This window comes from Meles meles, chromosome 5, assembly GCF_922984935.1.
Source record: "Meles meles chromosome 5, mMelMel3.1 paternal haplotype, whole genome shotgun sequence".
NCBI classification, from domain to species: Eukaryota; Metazoa; Chordata; class Mammalia; order Carnivora; family Mustelidae; genus Meles; species Meles meles.
Window position 1 is genome coordinate 150,400,738 of NC_060070.1, and position 16,343 is coordinate 150,417,080.

The following is a 16,343-nucleotide window of genomic DNA, read 5'->3' on the forward strand; positions in this document are numbered from 1 at the left end:
TGAAAACACACCCTGACAAAGGCTACCTGCTCCATCCACCTGAGGCTGACTCTTTTTCAAGTTCCTTATTTTTTCTGTGGCACTTTTTCTCAAAGCACAACACAATGAAATCACGGTGCCCCGCAATCTGAGAATGTGAGTAGTCTGGGTCTCTTTAGGGACAATGGTGGCACAGGGGTGTCAGGGTGGCTCAGTCAAGTGAGCATCTGACTCTTGTTTTTGGCTCCGGTCATGATCTCAGAGTCGTGGGATGGAGCCCTGTGGCAGGTTCCCCACTCAGTGCAGTCTCTGCTTGGAATTCTCCCTCTCCCTCTCCCTCTGCCCCTCCCCCTGCTCTCACGTGTGTGCTATAAAGAAATATATTAAAAAAAAAAGTTGGCGCACCAGAGGCCTTCCCCATAACCATCGCCAAGATCACCATTATCATCAGCATATTATCTACTTATCAGAAAGAATTCCATCAGCAACTTGCCAGAAAAGCTTCAGTCTCCAGACTCATTTCATATTTTATTAGGTAATTTTCTTCAAACAGATCTCATTTTAGGATTCATTAAATTAGATTGAAACAGCCTTGCTAGATGGAAGGAGGAAAAGTAAAAATACATTTTCACATGTTATTGAATTGCCTGAAATAAAGACTCCTGCTCCCCTTTTAAAACACACATCCCCTCGGAAGTTTCCTTGGAGACACAGCTATGGATACACACATGAGTGAGTTACAGTTGACAGTTAAGTCTCACGAATTATTTTAGATTTCCCTTCTTTTCGTGAAAGGTTAGTTCAACAAGACAAGTGCTCTGTCCCAATGGTCCACCTAAAGATCATTATTAAGTGATGGTGAGGGACCTTTTAATTGGTTCAACTCCTAAAATGATATGCCAAAAAAAAAAAAAAAAAAAAAAAAAAAAAGGTTCCTATGAAGAGGGAAACCATGGCAACAGACGACTCAACTTTTCAATGGAACAAAGATCATTAGCTCATGCCTCTACTCCTTTGGCACACTTTTGGAACCCAGTTAACTATATTGACTCCGACATCTCCCATTAGGACAAGAGAAGGACCAGTGAGTGAAGAGAGGTCATCCTCTCTTAAGAGTAGGTCTCGCGTTCAAGGCTTTGGCATCCAAGAACCAAGCTCTAATCTCAAATCTGCCACTTACGGGGTTGTGAAGTTTTGGCTGATGTTTCTGTAACATCAGCCTAGTTTCTAGTTTGTAAAATAATGTATTGTGAGGATTGAAGAAGATAAAGTGAATATAAATATTTATAGTGCCATTCAGTGGCTTCACGGCACTTCACTAACCGGGAGTGATAATGAACATTGGGAATACTGTCATCTTTCCATCTCCTGTTCCCAAGTCAAGGACTAGGGCGAGAGGAAGCACGCGTAAGTAGTAGACTTAGATAGCGAAAAATTGGGAACGATCTAAAAGCCTATGGAACAGGGAAATGGATAACTCAAATGAAATTTAGTGACATGACAGAACAGCAATTAAAAGGCAAAAAAAAAGAATCTTAAAAAAAAAAAAGAAAGAAAAAAAGGGGCACCTGGGTGGCTCAGTGGGAAAGCCTTTGCCTTCGGCTCAGGTCATGATCCCGGGGTTCTGGGATCAAGCCCCGCATCCGGCCCTCGGCTCAGCAGGGAGCCTGCTTCCATTCCTCTCTCTCTGCCTGCCTCTCTGCCTACTTGTGTTCTCTATCTGTCAAATAAATAAATAAAAAATCTTAAAAAAAAAAAGTTTCACAGGTAACATGAATGAACCTCAAAAGGTTAATACTGAATGAAAAACGCAAGTTTCAGAAAAAATACACATGGTATGATGCCACTGATGTAAATTCTAAGCCATACAAAATCACACTATATATTGTTCAGGAATCCGTGTATATCTGAACATAGAAAATAAATAGGTAGCGTCCAAACTCATGACAGAGATGCCTCTGAGAAGAGAGACAATGTCGGTACTGGTCGAAGGAGGCCACCACTTTACCAGGGACGTTTTGTATTACTTAAGATTCAACAAATGTTTACTGAGCACCTACTGCATACCAGGCATTCTTGAGAAGGGGGATGGTACAGCTCAGTCACAGCAGGTGGTACCCATGTCAGGTTACTGGGCTGCTGATAACACCAAGGTCATTAGGTAGGGACCTCCCAACCAACCATTATAAGGGTACCTTGGTAATTAATAATTACCCCTTTGGTAATTAATAATAAGTCTCTGTGGTGATACTTTTGCTCCATGGGGATGACCCGATTTTCAAATAATCATTGACAATCCCTAACTGGATGAATGAATACAATGGGGACTACAAAACTGTAGTCCTTTCCACTTCTCTCATCATTCCCACATTTATTAGGTGTCGATCCCCTGCCAAGATTATTCCTTTTAAAGGTCCTCTGTATCCTCCTCTTTTTTACTTTCTTAGTATTGCTATGGGCTCATGGCAATGAGTCATCCTATCATAAACTATTACTGTCATTCTTTTTGGTGCTCAGAATGTCCGGGTGGAAGCCATTTCAATCTGGATTTTGTAGCCCTTGAAATGGTCCCATTGGATGTGGAGCCCATCCTTGCTTTTTGATACAAGATATCCTAGGCTCACCTTCTGCTTTTCTGTGCACTTCTAGAATAGATCTGGGTAATTCCTGGTTAATGAATTGGGTTACAAAAATTAAATACTTCCTACCAGATTTTCAGCTGAGTCAATGCTCGAGGGGAACCAAAAACTCAGTCATTCTTAATTGACTTATACCCTCAATAGCTAACCAAATAAAAGTCTCATATGTATGGTTTAAAAAGCAATTTCTATATAAGTACAAACTAAAAATTTTAAAGAAAAGTCATTTCCATGCATTTCCATTTTTAAAACGTTGAGCTGGTATAGATCTCCATGAGAAAAAAGAGATGCCTAATCCTTTCTGTGCCGACTGGTTAGACAGTAGCGGGTTTTATTTTTTTTATTTTTTAAAATATTTTATTTATTTGACAGAGAGAAATCACAACTAGGCAGAGAGGCAGGCAGAGAGAGAGGAGGAAGCAGGCTCCCCGTGGAGCAGAGAGCCCGATGTGGGGCTTGATCCCAGGACCCTGGGATCATGACCTGAGCCGAAGGCCAAGGCTTTAACCCACTGAGCCACCCAGGTGCCCCCAGTAGCGGGTTTTAAACTTGCCGGAGAGTAGGGCTATGTAAGGCACAACGCTGGGAGGAGTACAATAAATCTGCGGACGGAAAGGGAGCAATATGCAGAGATTTTGGGAGGTGCTATTTCCCACCGAACACATCATTACCTCCAGCTCTCCACATCACCCTATTAACTTCCATATCCAGAGTCTCATAGCGTATGAAAGTTAGAGGGTATCGCGGTATTAAACGCATTGAGGGAGTAGCCCTGACGAGAGCCTATCATGAAAATTACAGGACTAACAATGTGTATGTTAACTTGATTTGCTTTCGTACTCTCCAGATCCGCACAATTTTGATGCAAGAAAATTAAAAACCTTTCTCTTCCCACCTCTGTTGTGTTTTCTTCAGGAAAACAGTTAATGGCTCACTTTTTGTTCATTCTCACTCATTTTGTGACTGATGCCAAAGTGAAGTTTCACACTTGTGTGTTTTCTTTAAAAAGTACCTATAATTTAATGCTCTTTCTTAAGGTTCGTGCAGAGAATGAAAGGGCTTGGTTCCGATTGCAAGCAGGCATCTTCAGAGCCCAGGGTAGTGCCGCCGGGCTAAGCAGCATGAGGCCTGTGGACACGAGCACCAGGTACATGCCCTTTTTAGCATTAGTATAAAAAAGACCAGTACTTTATTGCCGTATTAAGTACAATGTTATTCTGACAGTCATAAAAAGTTGAGTAAGATTTTAACTTTTTTAATTGCAAAAGAATGAGTAAATAATGAGGGAAAACTTAAACTATTAAACTTGAGAGAAGTATTTAAGGCTCTACTAGATCTTTGGAAAATCCATGTAAAAACGGAAGGCAGGAATGAGGCAGCCAGGAGATTTAAAAACTCGCCTTCAGAACGGACAAAATGGCTCAGTGACATCAAGAGGAATAATCAAAATTAGCTTAAAATGCTTAATGTAGAGGTGAACCATAAGAGACTATGGACTCTGAAAAACAACCTGAGGGTTTTGAAGGGTCAGGGGTGGGAGGTTGGGGGAACAGGTGGTGGGTAATGCGGAGGGCACGTTTTGCATGGAGCACTGGGTGTTGTGCAAAAACAATGAATACTGTTACGCTGAAAAAATAAATAAAATGGAAAAAAAAATGCTTAATGTAACACATTTACTCTGTCCATAGGATATCAGCTCTATAAAGATGATGAAAAATAATCATTAATACCACCACCACCACCATCAAAACCCAGATTAAATCCTCTAACAAAATGGGGCGCCTGGGTGGCTCAGTTGGTTAAGCATCCGACTCTTGATCTCAGGGTCAGGAGTTGTTCAAGTGCCCCATGGGGGCGCCACACTGGGCGTGAAGCCTACTTAAAAAAAGCTTTAAATCCTACAACGATTTATTCTACTGGTTTAAAAAACTTGAGTCCAGTAAACCCCAGTGGTGCTAAGTGAAAAGAACAGATGGTGACTGACGGGCCTGATGCCTTGTGTTTCTGGCTGGAGAGCTGCACCAGCCAATCAGCAAGCAGGAGATCTCGTTCTCGCTGGATCTCCTGGGTCTCCAAGGAGTCTTTACAACTCCTTATCCTAAATATCCAACCTCAAACAGATCTCGGGGTAATGATGGCTTACCACCCAAACTCTATAAAAAACAGATCTGGCTCAGAAACCAAGGTCTTTGTCCTGTTCGGTTCGACTCCGTTTGATAGACATCCCTTCGGGACAGACTCTCCAGGGAGACTCTCGAAAGAGAATGGATTCTCAAGATGCCTCTCTCCAGACTGCGGATCCGTTAGTTTGCACGTTATTTGCTCACAACCTTCCATCATCATCATCAACACAGTCCGCTTCATTTATGAGGAAATGTGCCAAACGCAAGGTAATACTGTTTGCCACTGGTGATTTTTCACTGGCTTTGGTTGCATTTTAAAGTGAGTTAACTATTTGCAACCCAAGCTACAGGGAACAGTGAGATAAACGGTCTATGGAAGTCACTTCCTACGTGCCACTATGGTGGCGAACTGTAACCCAAGAAGCCTGGCTATCGAAAGCACACGGGTATAGTCTCTAGCTGTTGTCTTGACCTAATACTAACTATACAGCAAGCCCTACATGAATGCCTTTCGTTGACATTCTCTAGCCTTTAAGATTCCAGTATCGGGGCGCCTGGGTGGCTCAGTGGGTTAAGCCGCTGCCTTCGGCTCAGGTCATGATCTCAGGGTCCTGGGATCGAGTCCCGCATCGGGCTCTCTGCTCAGCAGTGAGCCTGCTTCCCTTCCTCTCTCTCTGCCTGCCTCTCTTGTGATTTCTCTCTGTCAAATAAATAAAAATCTAAAAAAAAAAAAAAAAGATTCCAGTATCAAACACCTGCATACCGGTGGTCAACAGAGTCAGTGACCTGGGAAGTCAAGGCACAACTAGAAGCATTTCTGTGGTTTCATGATGCCCATGATAGAGGACGCTCTGAAGCGGTTTTTAGGAAAAAACCACTTTGGCCATGCTGACTTGGGTATGGCTTTGGGGGATTTAAACTGAGACCGAGGACATGCTCAAGGGCGGAGATCGATTTGAAGCTGCTTCCAGAGGAAAATCCTGGGTTGGTTGCGGACACCCACCCTATATAGCCCAGCTCTGGTTGGGCGGTCCTCTGTCTGAGCAAGAAAATAGTCTCATGGCTCAATGTGGATAATCAGATGTTAGGTGTGAAGCTTGCTGCACGAGTTCTAGCGGCTAAGGCTTCACCCCTTCCCAGCAAGCAGAACAGAGCCCCATGCAGGCGTAGTGGAGCACTGGTAATGAACTTGGCTATAACCTCCGTGTTTATGGGTTTGTTTTTTAACCCCTCTTAACTCTGTGCACTCACTTTACCTTTCAATTTCTATTTTATTAATTACTAAATGTGCCACCTAAAGTAGCTTCTCTCAAGGGAAGCAGAACATGTGTAACTCCAAGAAGCAACTCTGTGAATAAGGTTACACAATCTAAACTAAAATGTATCGAAGAAATGCAGTTACATCTGGAGCACGGAAATCGTTTGTTTCTGGTCTAGTTTCCAAGCGTGGGTTTCAGTCTGAAAGTCGGTAGGATTTTCAGCAGAATACACATCAAGGGCCAAAGCTAGAAACCATTTACTTTATATTTTGATTTTGTTAAGGAATAAGCTAGGGGTGCCTGGGTGGCTCAGTTGGTTAAGCGTCTGCCTTTCGCTCAGGTCACGATCCCGGGATCCTGGGATTGAGCCCCGCATCAGGTCCTCTGCTCGGGGAGCCTGCTTCTCCCTCTCGCTGCACATGCTCCCTTTCCTCCTATCTCAAATAAATGAATAAAATCTTAAAAAAAAAAAAAAAAGGAACAGGCTTGTGATCGATGTTTTGACTGCAGCCCTGGTGGTTGGGAAATCGAATACCAAATTCTAGCAGTGATGGCAGTTTCCTCAGAAGCACGTTTGGGGAATTCAAGAATTTGGAGAGGCCAACTTCGCTCCAAATTTCCACATGGAGCTCAAGAAGGAAGATGACCTCATCCCAACCCCGATGGGTATTCCATCCCTCAGCTACAACTGGTACAACGAGAGATTGACGTCGAATCACGACGGCCATCGAATGCAGCCTGCTTCTACTCAGACGGTCCCCAGCACCGAGCGGAGCTCTGCACCCAGGCTCCCCCCCATCCGCCTGCAGCTTAGACCCTGCTTCCTGTCGTTCCCGAATTTCAGCCCGTGTTATTCCAGCCCTCTCGTTCCCTCCACAGCATGCCTCTACTTTCAGGAGATGTTTGGTTAAACCCCCAACACCATCAGGCAAGACGGAAAGCCAGGAAACCAACTGAACATGGGGCAAAGAGCACGGCCTGATTCACCAGGAATGAATCTGAACTGGCCACCTACATTACCTGAACGGGCAGCTCGCAGAGGCAGAGAACCCCCTGTCCCAGGTCTCTCTGCTGCTCGTTCCCATCGCCTCCAACACAAGTTAGAACGCTCCCAGTCCACTGACAGGAAGAGTCAAACAGGGTAAGGACAGAATGGCCTGCAGTCACGCAGATCCAGCCCACCGAGCTCCCAGTACAAAACCCTTGTGCATGGGCTCTTTCTCACCCAGCCTTTGCTGCCCGTGACCCAGGCCAGCCTGAAGGCCCGGGATCAGCCGAGAGGGCATGGGCTTGGGAGCAGCGCCCAGCTCCGTCCCTTAAGGGCTGTCCCTTAACTAGCAATGAGCTCCGGGGCAGGTGTTTGAATATCTCTGACCTCTGGAGTCTTGTCTGAAAAATGGGCTAAAAGCTCCCACCCATGGCTGCTGCGACAAAGTCACACGGGGCCGGTTAGAGGGGGATGGGGCTCTCCTTTTTCCCTCTGCAACTTGTTGAGAGTTGAGATCATGGAGGACATAACCTATAATCCCATTCTTCGAAACTCATAGTTTTAAAGAAAACCTTTTCACACAAGGAATTATTTTCTAGAGTCCGCACTGGATGGTATTCACTACGCAGAAATCAGAAGGACTTAAGTCCTGTGCTCTTAAGGAGAAGAGACTCTCGTAGGGAAGCAGAACCAAGCAACAACCATAATGCAAAGGCAAGTCACTGAACAAGATTCACTGAGCAATTATTACGTACCAAGCAGTGGGCACTAGACCATGGGAGATGCGGTCAACAGCACAACCCGGGTCCCTGCCCTCCAGGAGCTCAAAGTCCAGTGTGGGGAGGTGGGCAAAACATCCCTCCAGGAGTAAATAGGTTCATTTCCCGTGACCAACAGAGCTGAGACGACAAAGGATGGTAATAGGGGGACAGGACTTGAGGGCTTCCTTGCCCAGGAGGGTCAAGGAAAACATCTGAGAAAGAGGTAGTTGGCTTGAGACCTGCAGGGTGGGAAGAAGTGAGCTTTGGGAAGATCTGGACGGGGGATGTTCCAGTGGAACAGCCCGTGAGATGGGAGCCATGGCAAGCTCTGGAGAAAAGCAGTCAGCCACCATGGCTGGAGGGACGTGAACAAAGGAGAGAGCAGTAAAAGGCAGAGAGAGAGAGGTGGACCACGAGGAAAGCACATTTATTCCATGTGCAATGGGAAGCTGTAAGATGGTCTGACACCTGGGAATGTTCCCAGGCTGCTGGGTAGGGACTGACAGGTCGCAGAGGCACAGGAGTGGGGGCTGCCGGTGTGTGTCACCCAGGGTGACAAGGCTGAGGGACAGAGCGGGACGGGGCAGTCTGGGAAAGGGAGCGGCTGAGCCTGCTGGGCAAAGCTGGTGTCACAGGTGGGGACCGGGCATGCCTGGGGGGCGTCCGCGGCTCTGGTGTAGATACACTAAGTGTGAGATGTCTGCTGGACATCAAACTGAGACGTCAGGGGAGCGGTGGAAGACACAAGCACGGCTCAGGGTAAACGGGTAAATATCGCGAATGTAGAAAGGAAAGCAGCTACACAGCTGGGAAGGCAGTGATCACTACCGGGGAGTGTGTCTACACTGCGGCTGCAGTCACTCACACCCGGCTGCTGAGCCCAGGCATACCCGCCATCCCAATGGGACAACTCAGCCAGGGTCTGGCGGGCACCCCCACTCGACACGTCCATCACTGTCCGTTTCTGGTAAGACCTGCCATTCTCCCGGAAGCCTCATCTGCATGGACTCCTTGCTCCTTGAACAATACATGCACAAGCTAGCCCTTCGGGAGTCTACAGGACTGCGGCGTGGCCTCCAGCCTCTTCGCCGCCCCCAACCCTTCACCCCTGCCCACACCCTAATGTTTCGACAGTTGCCTAATCTGCGACGTTCTCGCCTCGCTCTGAACCTTTGTGTGCGCTGCTCTCAGCCACGTTTACTTACTCATTCTCCTCCCAGCCGACTTCTCTTTCCAGTGCCTTCTCTCAATGTCCCAACAGTTACCAAGCGCCCACTATGTGCCAGGCGTGATGCTCAGAATCTTCCTCCAGGTAGCCTTCCTCGACCACGCCCCTCCCCCACGCTGGGCTGGGCGACGTGCCTTCTAGAACAGCACTCACGCACCACATCCAGCATCTCACTGTATCAACGTAAAACCACCTCAAGCCCGAAAGAGCTGAGACCCACTCAGACAGCAAGAATTTGGGGGGAAAAGAAGAAAAAAAGGAGCAAATCAGAACTAAGAAGAAAAAAACCCAAAAAACAAAAAAACAAAGCCTGAATGAAACTATACTTCAGGCCCTGAACTCTTTTTCTCGGTCAAGTGTACGTTGAGCTCTGAGGCGCTCCAGCAAAGTTAGGCACACGTCACGGAGCGATGCGTTCATGGGATGGGGAGCAAACCAGCCGTCAGGATTCTCCCCACGCTTGACAAAGAGCTGCGCTGTCTCCCGCACACGTTTGTAACAGAGGTATGCTGGGATAAAGTGAACAGTGACCATGACATGTAGATGGTGACAAGATTTTTAGGGCTAGTAATTGAGGCGGTCCTTAACGAGGCGCCATGACATAACGCAGATGCACTTAACTAGTTAGGACTTTATTTAAAAAAATATGTCCAGTTTAAGGGAAATATAAGTATACGCTGTGTCCTCAACACACACACACACACACACACACACACACACACACACACACGCACGCCCCTAAACAATGGAATGTTTTTGTTTGTTTGTTTCATCAACACACAGGCTATTAGGGTCATTTGCTTAATTTAACTCATGAGAGAAACCAAAATTGTCTTGTATAATTATCATTACATGTCAGCACTGAGCTCAGACATCCTCTGCAAGCAGAGACGACTTGGATGTTGGTTTTGGAATGCCCTGACTGCACAGCTAGTGCATGTTCTAAGTCATTTTACGGGGGGAGGGATTTTGTAAGTCCCCCCCGCGTTCCTCCTCGGGAGTTTGGTTCACACTGGGAGCAGTGCAACCGTTCCGTCACAGGCCAGGGGTGACTGTAGAAATGGGATGTCACAGGGATTTCCCATGGGGTCTCCTTTGTCCTTTGGGGGCTCCTGAGGGTGGTCACTGTTGTATGTTAGGCTTTCTAAAAAAGGGTTTGGGGGCAGATTTCTAGGGAGATCCCTGGAGTAAGGCCTCTGCAACAGTTCTGGTGTCGGTCATAAATTAAAAGATTAAGTAACTGTCAGTTGTCAGGGAATGGTGACCTCTCTGTGGACTTGTGGATGCCACTGGCATTTCCACAAAGGACTGCCATAGAAATCACTAGAAACTTTGAGAGACATACAACACCCATTCTAGCTGCACTCTACAGATTGTACTATAGTTCTGAAAATTAGTATTTGGAAATCAAGAGGTTTTCATAGGTTGCCTTGAAACCCCATGTTTCTTATGCTCTCTTTCTCAAATAAATAAATAAAATCTTTAAAAAAAAAGCTTAAAAATTATATATTAAGATTCAACGCTGAATTTGTTAAGGGAAAATAATTGTTATTTTGTCACTGAAATAAGGATTCATAAGATGTACTCGATAATAATTCAAGCCTTTTAAAATTCTTTTCCTAGGAAACAGCAGTTAAGTAGATGAACGGCTTCTCTGCATGAATATCTTTTGATTTCAAATGGGTATGACACTCATTAAAATAAATGAAAGTATTACATACAATTAGTGAGCTAGTTATGCTACGAAGCAGACCCTGGCTCTTCACCCACTTGGCACACGATCCTAAACCCTGAGCTTCTGGGATTTTTTTTAAAGGTGGTAAACTATATATAGCGATAAATTAAATACTGAGAAGTAACTCATCAGTAGACTGCGAACCACATCCCTCGATACTCCAAAGGCCAAGGACAAAGTGCAGTTGAAAGAGACAGCTGGGAATACTGGTCTCCTAAGAGCACCTGCTCGCGAGGAAAGAACAGATGGTCTGCGGACAGTCAAGCAGCAAAGGAAATACGCATCTCAGTGTGACACAGAAGGCATGGGTGCCGAGATTATGGGCACTGAGCAAGTTAATTAATCATTATCGGCAACAAAATAACACATGGAAAGGCAAGGAATGGTCCAGGTACACCCAAAGTGGGTAGATTCATTTTGAACAACTGAGGGTGTCAGATTTTTGACACAGCGGTTTCCAGTCATGTGTCAAACCTGCAGGCTGACCTTAGGGTTATTGGGCACACGTCCTTCACTTGTGTTCCTGGTTACATAGCAATTTAGTCTGGAATCAGTAAGCAGATAGGTTACACAAAGCAATGCAAGTCTAATTAAATCTAACGGAAGCTTTAATTCTGGAAGTAAGAAATCCACCATATAGGACAGCCATATACTGGTTGAACACGTAGACTATGGTACCAAACTGCCTGTCTTTGTTCAAGGTCACTTGAACAAGTTACTTAGCTTTTTATGCCTCAGTTTCCCCATTTGTTAGACATAAGAAATTAATGAGATTTATCATTCTAGGTGGTTGAAAGGACTGAATTGGTTCCTCTTTATACAGAGCTAAGAACAGTGCCCAGCACATTACAGGGACTACACCCAAGTGCTAAATGAACAAGAGGACTTCTGAAGTCATCTGATTTTCTGTCTGGAGTAAATTGACATCAGAATCTCTGGGGCTAGGAGAGTGGACACAGGCTGAAAAAAGTCTGCAGCTTATTCTAATAGTTCTTGTTCTTTCTGCCCCCCCATGACAGCCATCACTTGAACTAGATAACTTCTTTGCTTCTTTCTAGTTAAAACAAAAAGAGATAATTATTTGATTGAAGACAGTTTTGTAACTCTGCCTTTTTATTTAAAGAAAACTGCCTTTTCCTTCAACAATTATGAAATTAAGGCTGATGAGAAGGTCTTAGGCATCAAACCACTCATCACTCACCCGAATTTCAGCCCTCACTTAGATGGCAAGTTTAAGAAATCAGTCATATAGGTTGTTTCCGTTTCCAAAAAGACAACCACTGAACTCAACTAATATAAATTTCTACCCCTCATTTATGGTGCTAAACCTTCCTTAGTGTGATTAGAGTGTGGTTCCTTACAGAGACATAAGGACTGAAATGGACTGACTTTTGGACTAGGGAGACATGGAAGAAACATGATGATAAGATTATCTAGGGGTAGGGAAAAAAAGAGCCGCCCAGACTGCCTACTAAGTTTGTTAAAGAAATGTTCAAAAATAGATTTAGCAGATGTCATGAACATCACAGGCAAAAAAATGCCAGGATCTTGAGTCTATAAGTAGAATCTCGAAGGAGAAGGTTGGAGGAGTCCAAGTTACTTTGGAATGCCCTAGGGGAAGTGTCACGGGCTCTGGGCTATCAACCAACACTTCAGGGAAGAGAAAAGTTACCTCACCACGCTTGCCAGGGCTCTGCTGTGTGGGGGGCACAAGTTCTACCCAGCGGGGCTTCACGATTCCACATGGGAAAGCTTGTCTGCAGGCACGGATGCACTTGGCCTTCTGGAATCTTCCACACAGCAGTTAACCTTGTGTCCTATCTTCCTGGATCACTTATGTCAGAAATGTTGCCAAGGAACAGGCACAGGCTCATTTAGAAAACCGAAACAAATTCAACGTCTCTGCCTTGGAAAGCTGTTCTTCAAACCCTTTTAAAATGGCCCCAGGTGAGCACCACGGCATGAGTCTGGAGACAGCCGTCCATCAGCCACTCGGATCATGAAAGGCGGCGGCAGGGCGGGTAGTTTTAAAAGGTGAAACGAATCCTCTCCCCCTTTCAAATTCGCTCTGAATTTGTGCCACTGGCTTAGGGTAAGAAGCCCAGAGCCCAGAAAACTGATTTTCTTTAGGACGGAGCCCTGCCCTCGGGGGAGCTGTCCCGGTGTGTGATGTGCTGTCTGCGGTGGCGGAGGATGACGGCGGGCGGAGGGTATCGACAACATCCTCGCAGCCCAAACGCGCTCACACGCACACTGTGGACGCACGGACGTTCCTGCTCATTAAACTGTCAGCAAACTCAGCTCGGCTTTCCGCCACTTCCCAAGTCATTAACCTCATTCTAACAATGGTTAAAGCATTCGCTGGAACGGACCAAAGCAATTTTCATGACTTAAAAATTCTGCCCATGTATTTGGGTTTCTATAGAGAGCTCTGTCCGTGTTTCTCAGGTCACCCCCCTCAACGCCTTCCGCCCTGCTCCGTCCCACGATGCAACAGGTGCTCTACCAGGAGCGGCAGTCGGGGCCAGGAAAGGACCGTCCTTCTAACTTGGGCCACCGTCAGAGCGTGGTTCTGAGAGACCTTGGTCTAGACCTGCTTCCTCTGTGTCACGGCGACGGGAGCATTCTTACAAAATGGAAGCCAATCCGGGCTGGGCATTCCTGAAGCGTGGTTTTGCCCTCTGGTCCTCCATTTTAAAATATAACCCAAATGCATCTGCATTTAAAAAAAAAGGTACAGACTTCTAGCCGTCTGATAAACAAGTCCGAGGGATATAATGTACGCCCCTGTAGGTAGAGTTAGTACCTTACTGCCTATTGGAGACTTACCAAGAGGAGAGCATAAAAGTTACCACCAGGAACAAAAAATTTGTAACTATGTGACCAGAGGTAAACTTACTGTGGTCATCCTTTTACAATATATACATACATCAAATCATTATGTCGTACACCTCAAAGTAAAACAATGTTGGGATGTCTGGCAGGCTCCATCAATAGAGCCTGAAACTCCTGATCTCAAGGGTCGTGAGTTCAATACTCACATTGGCTGTAGAGTTTACTTTAAAACAAATAAGGGGAGCCTGGGTGGCTCAGTCAGTTAAGCGTCAGACACTTGATTTTGTCTCAGGGTCCTGGGATTGAGCCCTGTGATCCGCACTGGGCAGGGAGCCTGCTTAAGATTCTTTCTCTCTGCCCCTTCCCCTGTTCGTGCGTACTCTCTCCCTAATAAAGAAATCTTTAAGAAAAAAAAAATTAAAAATAAAACTTAAGAGTATTATATGTTGATTGCATCTTAATAAAAAATAAATTTTGGGGGCGCCTGGGTGGCTCAGTGGATTGAGCCTCTGCCTTCGGCTCAGGTCATGATCTCAGGGTCCTGGGATCAAGCCCCACATCCGGCTCTCTGCTCAGTGGGGAGCCTGCTTTCTCTTCTCTCTCTGCCTGCCTCTGTGCCTACTTGTGATCTCTCTGTCAAATAAATAAATAAAATCTTTAATAAATAAATAAATAAGTTTAAAGAAAGTATTCCTCTCCTCTCACTCCACTCACTTGAAGAACAACCACCTTTTTCTTTCACATGACAAAACCAAAGAAAATAAACAAAAACAAAGTTGACACAATGAAATACCATCCTTACAGTACCTAAGTCAGTCTTTTTTCGCCAACACACTCTCATCCTAAACCACACAACTTACACCAATGCAACAAAATACATCTTACTAGCTCACGTTTTCTTTTTTTTTTTTTTTTTTATTTTATTTATTTGACAGAGAGAGAAGTCACAAGTAGTCAGAGAGGCAGGCAGAGAGAGAGGGAGAAACAGGCTCCTCACTGAACCGAGTAGCTCACGTTTTCTTTATTCCTTCCCAGCTCACACATGACTGAATAATTCTGGCAGGAAAGGTGACATCCAGAGTTAATTTTGAATTTTTGATTCATATTTATTTTCTATAACATACTTATTTTCTTTTAGGGTTAGCCTGAGACCTTCCAGGAATAGTCACCCTACGTTAACTTCCATTGCCTCAAGATGCAAACAAGGTAAAAAAAAAATACTAAAGCTACATTTTATAATATACTAGACAAGTTAGTAAAAAACTTGAGAATTCCCAGATATAGACCAAATACACTTGGAAGTTTACAGAGTTATATAGCAAATTATGTGTCATCTTTCGCTATACTAGAATGTTCTTTGAAATCTAGGACTGTATTTTTGGCCTTCTTTGTAAGCTTCCTTGTATATATATGATAGGGTTTTATCTGGAGGGTTCTCAATTATTTTATTCACGGACTTTAACAGATAACAATGGCTTAAAAATATGAAACTACTCAAAGCATGATCTTTTCTTCTGGGCTAGAAAAATAATAGCAGGCACATCAAGCCCTTGGTTTTGAAAGCTGAAAATAAGTATCATTGCTAACAATGGCTGAATCTAAAAATTACTACAATTATTAGCTGATGTAGAAACATTTGGGCAAAAAAGTAGCCGAGATACCGTCTCAGCGGCACTCTCCCAGATTATGAGGAATTCCTAAAAACATGAATTATTTTAGTGAAACATAAAAATATCGAGAGGCACATACAACTGTTTTTATGGTAAAGTAAGAAGTAACTATACTACTAATGGTAAATTCTAAAATAATGAAATAGGAACTTAAGTAAAATTATCCTCAGAGGGAAAACAAACCCAAACAAACAAACATATCAACACGCTGAACACTCCAGGTATGTGGCCAGATGGATACGTGACGTGAAATCCAGAAAGTGACTTAGGAATCAAGGTCTACTGCTGGGTGAGCCCTTGATGTACATTCCATCCTCTAAAGCATAGGAAGCCAAGGGAACTAACCAGAAATGCAAATTTAAGGTGAGAGCCCAAAACTGGGTAAATTAAAAACACAAAAAAAGCACCAGAGGGGGGAAAATGATAAGACCAAGACAGAAACTCTCATCCTACATATTTTGTGTGTGTGGGGAAAGTCCTCCCCACCTTTTTAATGGGTTAATTGAAACTATTTTGTCACAAATGACCTTCAGAAGTTAAATAATCCATTTCTCCTAATGAAGTTAGGAATTTTTTCCACTGCAGCCACAGGCACAGATCCAGGTTTTATGCTCAATGAAACTTTCAGAACTTTTCCTTGGGAAGGGGGTATGGGGGTACTTTTTAAGAAACAACAACAAAAAAATCACCCAAAAAACGAGCAAAGGAAAAAAAGAGACAAACCAAGGAAGACAAACCAAGCCCAACCAACCGATTCTCTTCACTCTAGAGAACACACTGATGGTCACCAGAGGGGAGGGGGGTGGGGGACGGGGGACATAGGGGATGGAGTGAAGGAGGACACCTGTCGTGATGAGTGCTGGGTGATGTAGGGAAGTGGTGAATCACTGTATTATACACACGATACTAATATTACGCTGTATGTTAATTACACGGGAATACAGAACAGAATAAGATGAAATAAAGTGAAGTTTTACGAACTTATAAATCCAAAGTTAGGTACACGCCTTTAGCGGGGACCTGATGCTTCAGCTTCATTAGCTTCATAAACAGTGTCTGTAAGCAACACGTTTCTGAAAGGCGGCTCTCTGGCGGGGAGTTCTGTTTGGGTCTGGTTTGTAATGGT

General features: G+C 44.6%; 1 protein-coding gene across 6 annotated transcripts in view; it reads right to left on the bottom strand.

Annotated features, from left to right (window-relative positions):
• The window catches only part of CARMIL1 (capping protein regulator and myosin 1 linker 1), a 305,453-nt gene that overhangs the window by 40,816 nt on the left and 248,294 nt on the right, over positions 1-16,343 (bottom strand). The gene's annotated exons all lie outside the window — the stretch shown is intronic.